At 46.0% G+C, this 18,519-nt stretch overlaps 1 protein-coding gene across 1 annotated transcript in view; it reads left to right on the plus strand.

The window, feature by feature from the left end:
- The first annotated feature begins 16,552 nt into the window (after window positions 1-16,552).
- Window positions 16,553-18,519, plus strand: part of STS (steroid sulfatase) — a 1,924,780-nt gene continuing 1,922,813 nt past the window's right edge. The window contains exon 1 of the mRNA XM_078657974.1: window positions 16,553-16,640. The gene's annotated coding sequence lies outside the window, so the exon portion shown is untranslated. The remainder of the gene's footprint in view (window positions 16,641-18,519) is intronic.

Genomic DNA, 18,519 nt, shown 5'->3' on the forward strand with positions numbered 1-18,519 from the left:
TGTACCTAACCTAAGTCTAGTACGCGGGATGGAGTAAGTATTGTGTAGCATAGGTTTGGTTTTCTTTGCCAAGAATCTATCCAAGATTTCTCTTAGGTTCTAATCAGCTCCATACCTTAGTTTAGAATGAAGGAGGTCTGGTATCTCTGTCCTGGGACTCGATTTCCCAACACTCCGTAAGGGAAGCTTGGAAACACTGGAGCTGGATTCTCAGCGAGAGAAAGGACAGCTTCTCGATCAGTGCATCAGCTGGAAGGCCGGCTTCCTTCGGCACTTGCTGTAGCGAGCTGCGTCAGGCAAGTAGATAGTCGAACTGCTCCGAACCACCGTGTCTTGCTAGAGCAAGTGAAGGCATATTTATACCTTGAAGGTGTCTAGTTTGACGTAAAGTCGGACATAATATCGTCAGTAAAGAACCTCAAGGGAATAGTAGTTCTTTGTAAAGTACATGAGTTCTTGGACAAATCAATATTCAAGCAAAGGGAGGTCCCTGACTGCTTAAGACGATTTTCCAAGAAATCGTTGTGACGTTTTTGGTACGGGTGGAAGTATCCATGCCTGTATTTGGACTGCATGGGCTATGTCTAAATAAGGGAATGATTTCTATGCCTATATTAGGGCAATGTGAATTGTACCTATATAAGGGCATGAATCGGGGAAAATTTGCTCGGATCCTAAAACGCCACACAACACCTCCACTAGTGGAACAAAGGCCAAGGCCTTCACTCATCGGATGAGATAGCTGGCTGCCTGCCAGAGTGTAAACAAGCATTGGTATATGCATTAGGTTTCACCTATGTTATTAATAATAAGCAGTTTTTTGTTGTAAGTTGTAGCTTGGTGGATATATGTGCAATATAAGTTACTGAAACTCCCTACAAGTGTTATGACTTCTTATGTAATGAAAGGAATATATTGCGCTGTTACTGGTGGAATTATAAAGTGGGAAGATTAGTTAAATGGGGTAGTACTTTGTAATGGTTGTAGAGGGGTAGCAACACATATAATTGCTTCAGGTACCATAAAAATCCAAGCTCCAGGACTACGGTTACCATATAGCCATCCAAAGAGCCCGCTGATCGAGGGCATCAATCGCAGAAACCACATTTAAGCAGGGGGGCTCTGGTGTGGGGAACGTGTGGTAATGAGAGAAGGCTGCGCTCTGCTGTGATGTGATGTTATTTACAGCGCTTAGAGACCACTGCAGAAAGCAGCATGAATAGAAAGAGGAGAAACAAGGAGAATTAAAAGTACTTCACATCATTGTGCCTCCTTACACTTCCTCTGGGGAGTTGTAAGATTCTGACGCATTCCCAGGTTTACAAAATGTTGTAAATCTGGGAAGGCATCACGTTTCATGGATGTTGCTTGGGAATACCCATAGCAACACCCGTGGGATGCCACTTTCATGCAGAGCTGTCTGTGAAAGAAAGCACATATATACAAGGCCATGAAAAGTCACACAGAGTGACTTTACATCGCCTTCTGAATATGGGAAATCCCATTGCGCTGCCAGTGCATCAATACAAGTGATGCACCGGCGGCGCAATGGGCTTGTAAATAAGCAACTGTGTGTTTCTTCTTCTTGAGTGTTAGACGGTCTCTCTGTGTTATCTAAGCAAACTGAGAGGAATCAACACTCTGCTGAGTAGTAAATCTTCCGAACCCTACTGAAAATTCCAGCTGACCAATCACAAATGTGTTTTATATAGGTTCTAGAAAAATGTCTTTATTTTTATTTATTTATTAGTATTTTGTAGAGCGCCTGGTTACACTAGCAAGTGTGTCCCAGTGTCTTTGGAAAAGTGTCTTTGGAAAAGTGAAATTCAATTTTATAGCTGAGAAGAGATAACCAGGCAGCAAATGGGTACATAAAGTTACAAACTGAAAATTGTAAACAGAAATAACATAAATTACCAGTTCCCATAATAGTTCATTAAAGGCACCCATACGTTATCACCTATATCAAGTGGTAGCATATATTGCACACACATTTACTGTATCACAACAAACAAAATGGCGGAAAGTGGGCAGTACTCAAATAGATTCCTAGCCATTTTTATTTGGTGTTAATGCTGTGCAGGCCTGTGTAAAGTCAACTGTAGTTTTCAATTATATCAAATTTTTTCTGCCCAGCACACAACAATCATACATGTGTGCTGAGGCTGAGGCCTATAGTGTGTGAAAGGTTCTGAGACTCAGAACGTGATTCTCATTTGCTGTGCTGAGAAAATCAACCAGGACTGCCCAGTTGTCTCTCTCTGACATTTATCGCCCACAAACTGATTGCGTGCCATATTCAAGGCCTTCCTGTCTGATTGTGGCCATGTTTTGGATGATCCAGTTTGAGACACTCATCATCAGTATGTGCTGTAGAAACCATAATCTGAAACAAAGATTCTGTCTTTATTCCAAGCAGAGATAAACTAAAAGAAGGAACTGTTCTAGATATGTCCCCAATACCTGACAGTGGAATCAAGATTCTCTGACTGCAACCTGACAATAAAAGTGTGTTGGAATCTTTGCCACTTGGTTCCAGATTTCTCTTTAACCAGAGAGGTAGTAAACTTCAGAGTACCAGGTGAATTCCTGAAATCCAGAAATTATGTTGAAGACTGTCAGTCTCCCAGAGGGGAGGGGTCATCACCTTGAAGGTCTGCAAGGAATTGCTGGAAAGGCTGTTGGACGGCTGTGGAACCAGAACCTGCTTAACCTTCTGAGAATGGGGAACAGAAGATACCCCTGTACGAGGAGATTACCCAAAGGAGCCCAGCTAGTGTGCCTGAGTAGAGAGGATCGTTGAGAAGTGTAGACTAGCATTGAAGTGATGTAGGAATCGACACAAGAACTGGAGTGGGTCTCCATGATCGCTGTTAAATCAACATTGGTGTGCTGCAACCAGAATGAGAGAGAGAGCGCGAAGCAGGAGCGGACTCAGGTGCTGGTGTGGGGCTCAATGCCTCCTGATCGCTGCTTCCAACTTGCTTGGCTGACTCTGCTGCGGAGCGCTGGATCACTGAAGGTCAAAGAATCAGTGGGATCTTCACTTGTTTGAGAGGATAGTTTTGTTTTGGACCTACCCCCATTGAAGATTTCAGCCTCACCTGCTCACCAGCAGTGATCTGCACAAAAACAACATTGGAGGAAGGTTTGGTTGTTGTACATGCTGTCTGGAATGAGGACCTCGGGCTCATGACCTCACTACCACTATACTCAAGTATCTCTTGCACCTTTGAACTTGTGCTCCCTAGACTCTGGGACTCTTTTTGCTTCATTAAACTCTTCAGTGGGGGTTTCCAGTGACTGTAGTATTAAAAGACTTGCCTACAGGCCACCAGCACATAATTCTGCTTGCGATATTCACAGTGAGCCTGCATGTGTGATATAATTTTAAGCCTAATATGTTTTTTCCTGTTTTCCTGTAGTACTTCTTATAGAACCTGGACAAAAGGACATATTCATTTGTATGGGATTTCATTTTGGTATCATATAGTGCTTCTCTTTTATAAAAGATAAGGACTGGATTGGACAATTATTATTGCAAGCTAATTTGTAACTGTTGAGCTCTGAGTCTATACTCCCCACAGTACGTTCCTGAGAAATAGTTGACTGCTCGCCTGCTACCCTAACAGTCAAGTGCAGATATGGTGGGTGAACAGATTTAAAAAAACAAGAATTGGGATAATCTACAAACATAGGAATAACAATTTACATTGATCAAGGGACACAGAATGGCTTAATTGACTGCACTCACCAAGATGGACACAGCACTGCCATGTTTCCCAGTTCTATGAATGATTAACTGCTCCCATCCAGGTTTTGTATTTGCATTCTGGGACTTGTAGGTTGACGTATCCTCTTTTAAAACCAGTACTACAAGTCCCAGAATACAAAAAAAAACAAATTGGAGTACACCACCTACGTATGCATGGATTTATGTAGACAAAACAGAGAAGGAGGCATGAAGTGTAATCAAACAAAACGTTTACACTCAAAATTACCTGTGTCAATTCATTTGCTTTCTGAAGAGAGCTACTAACTATTTATTCTCTGGACACATGAAAACTTGCCAAATCCGAGACCGATTGTGAAAAACTGGAAAAGCCCAGGCAACCCAGAATACCAGGTCATCTTATGAACAGTTGTACTTGGTGTTCATATTGAAGTGCTATAATAGGTCAGACCCAGGACAGTGGTGATAAACAGCCTCCCCCACAACGTTGTGGCCAGTAATCTCTGATTGCCCATTGGTCTCTGAACTGGTCTGACTGCAAGCATCAACTCTGCTTTGTATAGTGGTGGTTGGCACTAAATAAGAGGTCTGTCTACGTTTAGATATTCTTTATAAGTCTAGTTGGGTTCATTCATATAAACTGATAACCTTATTGATGAATACATAACTGCCAAGTTTCCCAAGTCCATGTGCGATCCACTGCTCCAGTCCAAGTTATTTCTTTGAATTCTGGGACTTACACTCCTGGCTTTTTAATGGAATAAAGAAGACCAAGGGGCTGATTACGAGTCTGGCGGTCCATGAACTGCCAGACTTGCGGTGGAGGTTTTCTGCATCGTTATGGCAGTGGACCTCCGGTTGCGCCAGGGAACTGCTGTTCCTGGGAAGTGGTTTGGCGGAGGGGCAATACCATGTGCTGAGCGCAACTGACGCAGTCCCGCTGGGCATATTTCGAGTTCCTCCACTGCCAGCAATTTCATGGTGGTGAGCCCGCCATTAAAAGACTAGCCGTGGGGAAATAAAGGAGGCCTTAGAGGCCCCCATGACCCCCACCATGGGGATGCATTCAGGGTAGCACAACATGTACCCCCTTTGTCTTCTTGCACTCCCAGTTCCAGCACAGCATGGACTGTCCATGCTGTGCTGGAACATTTTTGCCGTTTCCAATGCAGTGCCCATTTTCAGGGTACCCCTCCATGGGAACGGCAAAAGGACCTTCCGCCTGCATAAGTTAAACTCGTAATTTGGTGGGCGGTCTTCACGCCTTCGGCAGTGCTTTGCCAGCATAAAGCCAGTGCAGCACTGCCAAAGCCGTAATCAGCCCCTTTGACACCCAGAATTAAAAGAAAAACCCTGTCTGGGAGCACCATATCTTGCATGGATCTGGAAAACATGGCAGGCCTGTGAATATAATAAACCAAACAATTACAAGAAAGAAGTAATTGTAAAGTGTAAAAATCGTAAAAGTGAGCTCCAAATAGCAATGAAGAATTCTTTAGAAAAAATACAGAGAATTATTTGCCCAAAAGAGTTGCAAAATTGACCCATGCTGCGTTTCTCTTCAAGGAACACCTCTTCTTCAGTCTCCATCCTATCCCGCCCCTTCCTCTAAACTTAGGGACCTATCTGGTGCACCTTTACAACTCTCTCTCCCTGCCTCCCCCAGTGTCTCGCATATCCCAGTGGTGTAACGTAAAATGATGACGACCCCTGGAGAATGTGGTGAACAGCTCCTGCGAGTCTTTTCTCGTGCAGAAATGCATAGGTACTAGGCTGGATGGTAGCACCCTCTGCTCTGCAGGGGCTTGCTTCACACCACAGGATCCTCATGCACATTTTGCAAACTTATTTCCTGTACAGTGTTGTATAGCTTTGAAGCTAAATTTACACTTCATAAATCCCAACCACAAGAAAACAAACAGCGTAACCCAGACCCTAGTAGTTATGTTACGAACATTTGTAGCGTGGTGGGCATTAAGCGGGCCAGGTCCCTCCAGGTCACAGACCCCCTAGTAATTAAATACAGACCCCTCTCGGGCCTTTTATTCATGTCCTTATCATTAGTGGCAAAAACATTGTTTGATTTTTGAACGACTAATATTAAAAAAGTTAAAGTAATCCATTACAGTGATTTAGTTCCTGTTCATATTTCACATGTTTTAGTCTTGTACCAAATACTATCAGGTGGTACACTAAATGGATCACAAAAATGTAGTTAGCGTGTTTAAGCCTGCACCTAATTATATAGGCTGCATTCCTTTTAGAAACCCCCCCTTTTGAATCCCACTTAAAGCATGGGTAGAGTAACCTGGTGGCTACTTAAAACCAGTCCTGGACTTTGCTTTTACCAGTAATTACTTTCAGGTGTGTCAGATGGCTGACTGGTAGAGGACAGAAGTTTGGGATCTCTTTTGAATTTACAGTAGGAGGGTGTTATAATTACAGTTAGTCTACACTCACGTACATTCTGTGTGATAAATGTATGAAAAGAAGAAAGAGGAATACAAGATGATTACGTATCCTTATGATTAACCAGACTTTTGGGTATACTGACAAAGAGGTGAATTAGTATTGTGTGAGGGATAGCAAACTACATGTGTTTTTTTTATATTAAACTGATAACCCATAGTAAATTAAGGCTCACCCCTTATAACTGTTAAAATGTGCTGAAAGTACTGCTTATTTGTTTATAGAAGTATGGATATAATGTAACCTGTGCGTTGTTATTTTAGCCTAACTGTGTGCCTGAAATGCATTTCTAATGTACTTTCCAGCTACGTTTGAATTTGTATTTTGCTTGCATTGTGGAATGTTGCATGTATCTTGTGTTCCCAGTGCAGGTGGACAAAGTTGAGAGAAAGAGTTATTGTTCCTACTAGATAGAGAGGCCTGAGAAGGAGCAATGCAATAGCGGATGGAGGACGAGTTCTTGTGGGAGAAGTAGGTGGCAGCACGGGCGTATGAAATATCTCAGCGTGTTAACATGGAGGCAGAGAAAGGAAACCGGAGGGTGCTGGAAATGGAAATTTACTAGTGGCACTATGGGAGGTGCCCTAATTCAGTGATTGCTTATGTTGTGATGTAGTCAGGGGCAGCTGTCAATCTACTTTAGGACTCCTTGAAGAGTAGATCTCATTTTAAGCTTTGTGGCTTCATGCTACATGACCCTGGTTGGAGTTACTTCTAAGGAAGGCTCTAATGGCTGACACCATTCTTCCCCCCCTTTGCTAAATTTACTTAGGTTAGGATTTCCATTTTAAGGTAGTGTAGGGATAGTTAGGGATTTGTAGGGCTTTGCTTGAAACTTGATGCAATCCAAAGTGCATTTTTGTGTTTTGATAACCTAAGTTGTAGTGCTAGAGTTAGTCCTTTTCTTTTTGTTATACCGACTTAATCGGTTTCGGAGATTAACCCCCAGATACATCAAAGTTATGTTTTGCGAGTCCTTAATAGCGAATTTTAAGGATTCGCTATTAAAGACTCACAAAACGGGATGCATGTAGGAATCGCAATATTATTTGCGATTTCTACTGATTCCTGATTTGCGATTCGCTAATTGCTAATCGCAAATAAGGAATGGCTTTCCCATTCATTCCTATGGGCCTAAAGGCCCATAGGAATGAATGGGGAGTCATTCCTTATTTGCGATTAGCAATTAGCGAATCGCAAATGTGCCGCAATTTCAAGGGTGCCAGGGTGTCCAAAGGACACCCTGTTGCACCCCTGAAATGGTATTTTTCACTGGTGTTGCGCACACACATGTCCCGAGGACATGTGTGTGTGTAACATACAACTTAGAAAAATGCACTAAAGTGCATATTTCAAAGTTTTTGCTATTTACCACGTAGTTTGACTTCACGGTAAATAGTGGCCCCAGATTGCGAATTCGCGATCTTGGAATGGTTCATGCATTGCATTTAAGGAATTGCAAATTGTGATTCCTTAAATGCAATCGCAATTTGAGAACTCGCAATTATTTGCGAATTCTTAAGAGTGCATAAACCCTTGACGCATCCCAAATGCCATTTTTGCGGGCGCAAACGGCTGAATTTAGCGATTTGCACCGTTTGCGCTCGCAAAAATGCTTGATGCATCTACCTGTTAGTTTTTACTCTGTATTTTTACACCATAATGTAATGAGTATTAATCTGTTTCAGAATCTGCATTAAACTGTCGACCTGGATTCTTACTTGAAACAAAATAACCATGGAGTCAGATCACCCTTTGCGACCGGTATTTTTGCATTTGGGATGCATCATCCCAAATGCAAAAATCGCTAATTAAGAATTCGCTAAATTACGATTCTTTGCATTTAAGGAATCTCAAATTGAGATTCCTTAAATGCAATGCATGAAAGTGAAAATAATAGCGAATTCGCTATTAGGGCACGCGAATTACCACAAAGTACAACTTTGTGGTAATTTGCAAAAACTTTGAAAAATGCACTAAAGTGCATTTTTCAAAGTTCCATGTTGCGCACACACATGCCCTAAGGGCATGTGTTTGCGCAACATATGTGCACATATCAATTTCAGGGGTGCAACAGGGTGTCCTTTGGACACCCCTGCACCCTTGAAATCGCAATCACAATTTGCGAATCGCTAATTGCGATTAGCAAATTGAGATTGTCTTCCCATTCATTCCTAGGGGCCTCTAGGCCCATAGGAATGAATGGGGAGATATTCCTTAATTGCTACTCGCAATTTGCGAGTCGCAATTAAGGAATTATTAGAAATCGCTATTTTTTAGTGATTTTTTGATAAATAACATTTTGCTATTCCTTAATAGCGAATCAGTATTTTTCGCTATTAAGGAATAGCAAAATGTGTTCTTGATGAATCTGGGGGTTTGTTTCTAGACATTGGTATAGTGCTACCATTATTATATCATTGTAGCCCTTTCTCAGTTTAGGGTCAGCCCGGCAGTTCACGCGTTTCGCAAGCATAATGGATTCATTTTTATGAAATTAGCACAAGTCCATTGTTCGTGAGCAACATAAGTGTTCACTAAATAAGGAGAATACAGCAAGATCCAAGTACCACAAGCACATCTTACTTGGGAAAGCATCACACTTCAGAACCCTCCTTGACTCAGCCAAAAATAGACCCAAAAAACTATTTGATTTCATCAAGAATACTAACTACTCTCCCCCAACCTACAAATTGGAGGATTCTACAAAGAAAGCTGCTGATTTCGCTGTAGTCTTTGACGAAAAACTGAAATCATTTGTGGTTCAGGTCGCTCATCTTACCCCTCCAGCGGAGCGCAAATCACTAGCCATTTGGCAGAACTTCGACCCCATCTCTGAAGATGTCCTCCTCAAGTGCATCCTCGAAACAAGGCCCTCCAACCACTCGCTCGACCCCATCCCTAGTGCCATTACCATTGACTTCTATACCCATTCTCTTCCCTATTGGACCACTCTGGTCAACCTCTCCCTCTGTCAAGGCTCCCTTCCTGTTCCCTTCAAAACTGGGCAGGTCACCCCTCTGCTTAAAAAACCCACTGCGGATGTGAATGACCTCAACAACTTCCGCCCCATCACTAACCTACCCTTTCTTGCGAAGATCACAGAAAGATGTGCTGCAAAACAACTCTCTCGTCATATCAAGGACAATGATCTTCTTGACAATTTTCAGTCCGGCTTCATCCAAAACTGCAGCACTGAAACTGCCCTGCTGCAAGTGATCGATGACGTGCTGCGAATACTAGACTCGGGGGGTCTTGTCTTCTAATTCTCCTTGACCTTTCGGCAGCCTTTGACACTGTCAATCACAACACCCTCCTCAACACTCTTCAACAGAGAATGGGCATGGAGGGCACTGTGCTTTAATGGTTTGCTTCTTTCCTTAATGATAGATCCCAAATGATCAAAATAGCGGACAGTCTTTCATCTCCTTTGGCGGTGGGTCAAGGTGTTCCCCAAGGCTCTATTCTTGCACCCACATTATTCAATCTCTATTTGGAATCTCTGGGAAATCTCCTAAGTAAATCTGGGGTCAACTATCACCTCTACGCAGACGACACTCAAATCTACCTCAAGGTTGCCTCCACTCACGATCTCTCCGTCCTAAGCTCTACCCTCGACTCCATTCAAAACTGGATGTCAGCACATCAACTGATTCTGAATCCCTCCAAAACTGAATTCCTCCTCCTCTCCTCCTCACTTTCTCCTCCCCCGGTTCAATCATGGATGGACCAGATGAATCTGCTGAACAATAAACCCATCATTGTTGACAGCGCAAAATCCCTTGGTGTCATACTCGACACAAAACTCAATCTACTCTCCCACATTAATTCAATTGCAAAGTCTGCCCGATACCAACTGCGCCTTCTTTGGGGGATTCGTTGCTTCTTCCCGGAGCATGACCTTAAAACCCTGGTCCAATCGCTGGTCCTCTCCAGACTGGACTACTGCAATTCTCTTCTGACTGGCCTCCCCAAATCCCACCTGTCCCCCCTTAAGTCTGTTCTCCATTCAGCAGCTCGTTTCATTTATGGGGCCAAAAGAAGCGACCACATCACTCCCATGTTATCCACCCTCCGCTGGCTTCCCATCGAGGCCCACAAAGCCTTGCACTCCTCCTCTCCGCGCTACCTGGCGAATAAACTGAAAATCTCTGGAGGCTCTAGACCATCACGAAATGCGGAAAATCTACTGCTTGAACCTCCCACTTTCAAGAAGGAAAGATCGATGGGCCAATCCTTTTCAGGCAGCGCAGTGAGAATCTGGAACTCACTTCCGCCTCAGCTCCGGACCACCACCTCCTCCCAGGCCTTCAAAACTGACCTCAAAGTTCTCCTCCTTCAAAGACACTTCCAAATGTAATCCATGCCCTCTCTATTATCTGAAGGAAGCCCTTCCATTATAGAAAAATATACTTTACATGACTATGGAAGTGTCTTCCCAGTGTGTTCTTGTGGTTTGAGAGTCTGCCATTTATTGCAGTATTATCCTTCTACCTGTGTTTGGTACTCGTGTGTAACATGCACACGCCACTTTCTCTTGTAACACACTGTTTTCTACCTCTTACATTTGTTTGTTTTCGATACCTGCACAAGTGCCACCAGTGCCTACCTAACGTTTGTTCTTGTGCTTGAGTGTCCTCCATATATTGCAGTATTATACCTCTATGTTTACTTTGTACGCTTTTGTAACCTGCATACGTCACTTTTTCCTCCTGTAATGCACCGTTTACTACCTCTTGTATTTTGTTGGCTCACGATTATCACTTTTGTAATGCATCGTTTGCTACCTCCTGTATTTTGTTGGCTCACGATTGTCATTTTTGCTTCATTTAATGTAACGTTTGTTTTTGTATTTTGCTCACTTGTAATGTTCTCATGTATCAGTTCTGTTCCTATTGTGTGTCGGGCCCTGTCCTTTGTTGCGCAGCGCCACCTTCGCTGCGCGTAAATTACGGGACCCAGGACACGCTTGGTGGTCTCCGCGTGGTCCGTACTAACTCCGTGACCACGCCTCCTTTATTTATACCTCACGCGACCGTGACGCGTCACAGCCGCGCTAGCGCACGTCTACGTGCACAACAACTAGACTGCACGTCTGCAGTCTTTAAACATTACACTCCTTTCAACCTTTATTAAATCAAAAGAAACCAATAACAGAATAGTCTGTCACAGAGTCACTTGCTTCACCTGGACGTGTGAGAAATCAAAATTGGCCGGCAGGCCTTTTACCAGTCTGAAGATCAGGTTTCTCAGTCTCAGCCCACAGCAAAGTCCGCAAGCTGTGAAGATGGGGCCGGGTTTCTCCTTAACCCATATCCTGCAGCCTCGCCTCGGAACAGAACTCGTCGAGGAGCGTCTTGTCGGGCTGGGGTTGGCGACAGCCCGTTACCTGAGGGGTGGGGGCTCTCTGTGGTCGGCCTCCCAGAAGCCGGCGTGTTCGCCGCTACTCTCTCCTCGGTGCTTCCTTGCACACTCGCTGGGGAATTGGTGTTGGATGCCGTTGGGCTTGGCGCCGTTCTGTCCGGGTCTTGATCGTGCTGGTCTTCGGATGGGGCGAAAGCTTGCTTGAAGAACGACACGTTGCGTGTGACGGTCTCGCCGTCGCGTTGAGCGGTTACCATTGTGCCCGACCGGCGGGTGACTGTCCAAGGTCTGGGCTCAAACTGGAGCCTGAACTTGCTCCCGGGGTATCGGTCTCTCACATAGACTCGATCTCTCTCCCAGATGGAGGATTCTCTAGCTCTGCGTTTGAAACTGGCGTAGTCATTCGAACGTTTCCTGTTGCGCAGGGTTTGCTGGGGGTTCGCATCAGTTGGGGTCCAGGTGTGATGATGGGGAATGGTGTCTCGGACTATTCTGCCCATTGCTGATGGTCCTGGGGCGGCTGTAGTTGTGCGATGGGGCGTTAACCTGTATTCCCTCAGGAAGGTGTATATGGCTCTCTCTAGTGGTGTCCCTTCAGCGTGAGCGATCCGGATGACCTTGTTAAGGGTCCGCATAAACCTCTCGACCTCACTGTTGGCTTGAGGCCATCTGGGGGTGTTCTTCCTGTGTTGGATCCCCCACTCCTGGAGGTAATCGGCGAACTCTTGGCTTTGAAATGGCGGTCCGTTGTCAGTTTTGACCTGTTCAAAAATGCCGTGGGTGGCAATTATCTTCTCGAATTTGGCAGTCACTTCTTTTGCGGTCAGAGATGTTACTATTTCCACTTCTGGATATTTTGTTAGATCGTCGATGACAACGAGCATATAACGGCCGTCCGGGAGGTGTCCGAAATCTGCACTTACTCGTTCCCAGGGTTTCGTTGGATCATCTTCAGTGACCACCGGGGGTGGATGTTCGGGTGGACCTGCCGCTTGGCACCAGTGGCACCCTCTGACCAGCTGTTCGACCTTGGCGTCCATCTCCGGGAACCATACTTTTGCTCTGAGCCTGCTTTTTGTTTTCACCATTCCTTGGTGGCCACGGTGAGCTAGTTCAACCGCCTGTTGGGTTAAACTTGCGGGCATTACAATTCTTGGTCCTCTGAGGAGGCATCCTTGACTGTCCACGGACAGTTCATCTTTCACCCTGAGGATGGCTTCCAGGGCACTCTTCGCCTCGGGCGTTCTCTGGTTTAGTGAAGTCTGGAGTGTTTTCCAGTCATTTTGTTGCATGGCGTTTATTACTAGCTGGAGGACTTCGTCACCACGGGTCGCTTCCACAATCAAGTCAATGCCCATGGGTAGTGGTCGTGATCGCTCCATGATGATCTTCACATATTCCTCAGTTTCTTCGGCATCTTCTCTTTCCTGGGTGGTTGCCGCTCGGGGATGCTTGGAAAGGTAGTCGGCCGGGTTGGTCGCACCGGGCTTAAATTCCAGTTTGTAATCATACTCTTGGAGCTGTAGGATCCACTTCTCGATTCTGGGGGGAGGTTTGGAGACTGAACCTCGGAATAAAGGAAGTAGAGGCTTATGATCGTGGAGACAGTGAATGGATGTCCATAGACGTATACATGGAAGTGCCTGCAGGCCCAGTGGATAGCGATGGCCTCCCTTTCAATTTGAGAGTAGCGTTGTTCTGTTTCCGTTAGTGATCGGCATGCGTAGGCTATGGGCGCCCAGTCCTCACCACCTTGGTTCTGTGTCAGTACCGCCCCTAGTCCATACGGGCTGGCGTCTACAGCTATGTTGGTATCCTTGGTGGGGTCGAAGTACGATAGGGTCGTGTTAGCTGACAGAGCCGCATTGGTGTTCTGAAATGCCAGCTCCTGCTCTTTACCCCACTGCCAGGGGGTGGTAGTTTTTGTGAGCTCCCTTAGTGGTCTGGTGAGGTTGGATAGGTCTGGGATGAACCGCCCGCAGAAATTCACCATCCCGAGGAAGCTCCGAACCTCTGACGTGTTAGTCGGCGCTGGGGCTGCTTGCACGTCTCTCACTTTTTCAGGGTCAGGGGCCACTCCCTTTTTGGAGAAAGTGTATCCAAAGAAGCTGATCGTGTTCTGTAGGAATTGACACTTTTCACAATGTAGCGTAAGGCCTGAGTCTTTAATCCTTTGTAATATGCTTCTGAGCCTCCGGTGATGTTCTTCCACGGTGTCAGCGTATATCAGCAGATCGTCGCTGACATTTAGGACTCCTGTGATCCCGCTCAGTACCTCTCGAATCGTATTTTGGAAGACTTCGGCGGCACTCGATATCCCAAAATTGAGCCTTCGGTAGCGCCGGAGTCCTACGTGGGTGGAGAAAGTGGTGATATATCTGGAGTCCGGGTGTAGGGGCAGTTGGTGATATCCTGACCTCAGGTCCATTTTGGAGAACCATTTCGCTCCATTTAACTCTCCCAGGATGTCATCTATTGTGGGCGTCAGGTGTCTCTCCCTCTTCACAGCAGCGTTGGGCAGGCGCATGTCGACGCAGATGCGGACCTGCCCTGGCTGTTTGGGTTTTCGCGCCACCACAATCGGCGACACCCATGGGGTGGGCCCATTGACCTTCTCGATTATCCCCTGTTGTTCGAGGGTCTCCAGTTCTTGTTCCACTTTCTTTTTTAGGTGAAATGCTATTCGTCAATGACGAAGGGCCACAGGCTGAATGGACCGGTCGATATGTAAAGATACTTCCTTTCCACGGAGACATCCAATACCCTTGAAGTCGTCTTCAAATTCTTCAAGGATCGTGTCCAGTTCTTCTTCCAATACTGCCATAGCGAAGGATATCAGGTGAAGTTCTTCAGCTGGTTGGCCGCTGAGTAGCATTCCACTACCTTCTTTGGTGACGTAGATGGTTGACGGTGTCCTCTTTTCTTGGTGCTGTATCTCCGTTTGGAAGCACCCAATTAACGGTATTGGTGTTTTTTGTCCATATGCAAAAACTCTGATCTTGGCTGTTTTCAGAGTCGGCTTGTCACGCAGTTGGTTGTAGACGTTTGCCGCCATAAGTTCGATCGAGGCCCCTGTGTCGATGGTTGCTCTCACCTCTTGGTTCTGTATCCTGATCCTGCATTTCGGGAGTCGCCGTTTTTTTCTCAGCGGCTGGTCTATGGCGAATACGTAGTGCACTGGATAGCTGTGAGCGTCGTCGTCCATGTCCTCGCTCTCTGGGTCTTCTCTTATGGCATGAGCGGCTTCCGGCTTGGGCTTGGATGACCTGCACACTGATGCGAAATGGTTCATGCGCCCGCATGATCCGCATTTTCTCCCGCGTGCTGGGCAGTCTTGTGCCCTATGCGGCGCGCCCCCACAGTATCCGCATTCTTTTCGCCGTTCTGGCGGCCTCCCTCTCCCGGCAGGGCGTTGCTTTGGCCGCACCACATTGACGTGCTCCGCCACGTGGACCTGCTCCGTCTTGATCGGTCTGTGGAGCGCTGCTTCCATATGAGACGCCCTCGCCTGGGATAACTCTTTAGAGCGGCCTAGCTTTAGAATGTCCGCTAATGGTTTACCATCCTCTTGGAGGATCTTCACCCTTAGGTCGGAGGAGTAGCAGCCTTGAATGATCTGGCCGCGAATCTCTTCTTGCTCGTCGCGGAACCCGCACGTGCTCGCTAGCTCCTTTAGACGACCGTGGTATGCGTCGAGGGATTCTTCCGCTTCCTGTCGCGCCTGCCTGAAGATGAAACGCTCGTAGTCTTTACTTTGCATTGGCTCAAAATGGGCATTGAGCGAGTTGAGAAGCGTGACATAGGTGTGAGGGGTCGCTTCCACCAGGGTCTTGTAGATCCGATAAATGTCCTTCCCACCAAGATGCAGGAGAAGCGCCCTGCGCCTTTCTCTCGCCGTACCTGCCCCTTCAAAGTAAAATTGCAGTCTTTCAACCCAGCCCTTCCATCTCGGGGCCAGGGACGCCGGAGCGCCGTCGACGGTGAAGGGTTCTATGGGCGGAATGGTTGCCATGGTGGAGGGAAGTATCGCCCCCTACTGACCTGGGCACACAGGGGCGATCAACAGCAGGCTTGGTGCTCCACACTGCCTGGGCCGCCCAATCACGCCAGTGGGGTGCCCCCCAGCCGGTCGCCGTCAGCAGTGCCAATATGCGTGGCCTCCAGGGAATGCACCCTCCCTTTAATTCTGCGTTGCTGGGGATGCAGGGAATAAGGTTCCGCAACGCGAGGGGCAGCGCCAGTACCTTCCTCCTCAGCTCGGGCTCCTCGGGGCCTCTGACTGGGCAGAACACGCCCCTGAGCGTCCGATTGCCGGGCTCCCTGGCGTGCGCCGCCACACTCACGACGTGAGGCTCGACACACCACGTTAGTTTCACTTGTGGGGCCTGCCCAGGCCAGGAATGCCGATGACTGGCGGCGGAGCGGGGCATAAGGTGTTCCGAGGCACTGCACGGGCTCGTCAGGCCCTCGTCGCCATTGTCGGGCCCTGTCCTTTGTTGCGCAGCGCCACCTTCGCTGCGCGTAAATTACGGGACCCAGGACACGCTTGGTGGTCTCCGCGTGGTCCGGACTAACTCCGTGACCACGCCTCCTTTATTTATACCTCACGCGACCGTGACGCGTCACGGCCGCGCTAGCGCACGTCTACGTGCACAACAACTAGACTGCACGTCTGCAGTCTTTAAACATTACATTGTGAAGCGCTCTGACACCTTCGGGTAAAGTCCGCGCTATATAAAAACGCATAAATAAATAAATAAATAAATACATAAGAGAGCGGATCGTAACAAAACAGGCTTCCGTTTTCTCAAATAGCGACAATAAAGACACACTAACACACTAAAGAAATTCAAGAAGTCCACACCAAATGAGCGCCGACAGTCCCACGGCTTCTGCAGAACAAGCGCGATCATAAATGCGTTCTTTTTGTAGAACCCAAATGATCTGAAAACAAGGTTCCAGCAATGTAAGGGTTAAAGAGCTCCCAACCCGGAAGAGCGCGATAGCACGGAGGGGACTGGCCGAGATACACTCCGAAGACTGATCTCCGACGAGCATAAAAAGACCTAGCACCGTATGTCTACTTTCGTATGATTTTCAGAAATGCAAATTTTTGGTTCATAAAAGAAGGCATCGCTGTGCTCTTGAAAAAACACAGAGGCAGAATACGCTGTCAGCCAGGCTGCTTTACAATCTATTAAAATTGCCTTCAGGGAGCCGAGCCTGCGAAGGATGATTGTTTACAGCACTTCCCTCGACTCTTGCATTTTACGTGCTTACAATGTAAAAACTGCCTACTTTAGAAGCTTTAACAGCATGAGAAAGCGGTGGGCTGGAAGCCATGGGACTTCCAGCCGCATGTTTTGCTGCTGCGAAGCTGTATACTACGTCTCTTTGGAAATTCCCTCATGACCTGTGGAGAAAGTGTTTTAAACATGCCCAACTTTGATTAGAGTTTCTCTCCGTGGAACAGAGCGCATTGCTGACGCTAGGGCATTTGCAAAGTAAACTCTGCAGAAAAATATGTGTGAAGAGAAGCTCCAAAGCAGGCGCTTCTGGTTGGCTAACAGCTGCTGTTTAATGCTACTGATAAGAGGCCCTTTGTATAGAATAGGGAAGAAAAACAAAGATTGTGCTAGTGTGTACTTCCTCATTTATAAATGACAAACGTATTCATTACATTGAATTATTTTTGTGGCTTGGCTTCTAAAGTGTGTTGTTTATAATCTCATTATTTTCATAATGATTTCCCCACATAAATATATTTCTGTGTCTCAACATATATATTTCCTTCAGCCCTATATTACCAGAAAATTGCTTAAATCAGGAATGACACTTGTGGATGTGAAACCTGTTTATTAGACTGTATCCTCTTTTTTTTGTGCTTCTTGGAGTAATCCACTTTAATGTCGACCTCAGAGAACTCGTGCCACCCGAATATCGTGGATAAATATCTAGGGCCAAAATATTGCCATGATAACTATATATAGGTAAGTATAGGCTTACTTACGTTAATCAACTAATACCTTGATGATGTATATCTTCAAGATACGTAGACATGGAGGTAAGATTAGATAGGTAGGTAAGTTTTATTATGCATGATTAATTAAATGTTGTAGAAAGAGACGGGTTTTAGTAGACAGGAAGTGTGCACTATTAACGTATGATCGGTAATCAGTATTCAATATTAGCAATGGTGCTAGTAGAGAGGGGAGACCCTCAAATCCCTCAATTTGTGCGGCGTACGCCACACAATCACAAATAAACTAACGTCCTGCGCACTCAAAACAACAAAACAACGTGTTAAAGTAAAAGTTCTGGAGATGAAGAAAACCATCCAACGTTGATTCTGGAGTTTATTGTTCTCCCTTTGTAATAGGTCACCAGGTAGAGGTAATTAATACACAGCCAACCGACACGTGTTTCGTTGTAGACCAAACACATTTCTACAACTCCTCAGGGCTAAATGGCTTGATCCAAAGTAAGGTAGGTCCAACCCGGAAGGGTTAACGAATTCTGTAAAATCACGGGTAGGTGATCAAGGATAGGTAGAGGTCGGGTAAAGGCCAGTTGGCAGTATCGTCTATAGTAAAACGGGGCGCCAGTTTGCGAGAGTCATCAATGACAAAGAAACCGTATCAAAACTGCACCTATATTTCAGGGTGGCGAGGTATCCGGAATGGAGAACCGGCTAAGTCTCCGGTGAGGCACGGGTAGGTGCGTATCACAGTTAGAAATCAAGCTCTGCTCTCAGCGATCTGGCGTCCTAACCCGGAGAACAATAAACTCCAGAATCAACGTTGGATGGTTTTCTTCATCTCCAGAACTTTTACTTTAACACATTGTTGTTTTGTTGTTTTGAGTGCGCAGGACTTTATTTATGATTAATTAAAACCGTTGCATACATATGACAGTAAACATTCCATAAACATAATTCAATAGGTAAAACTATG

This window comes from Lissotriton helveticus, chromosome 8 (assembly GCF_964261635.1).
Source record: "Lissotriton helveticus chromosome 8, aLisHel1.1, whole genome shotgun sequence".
NCBI lineage: Eukaryota > Metazoa > Chordata > Amphibia > Caudata > Salamandridae > Lissotriton > Lissotriton helveticus.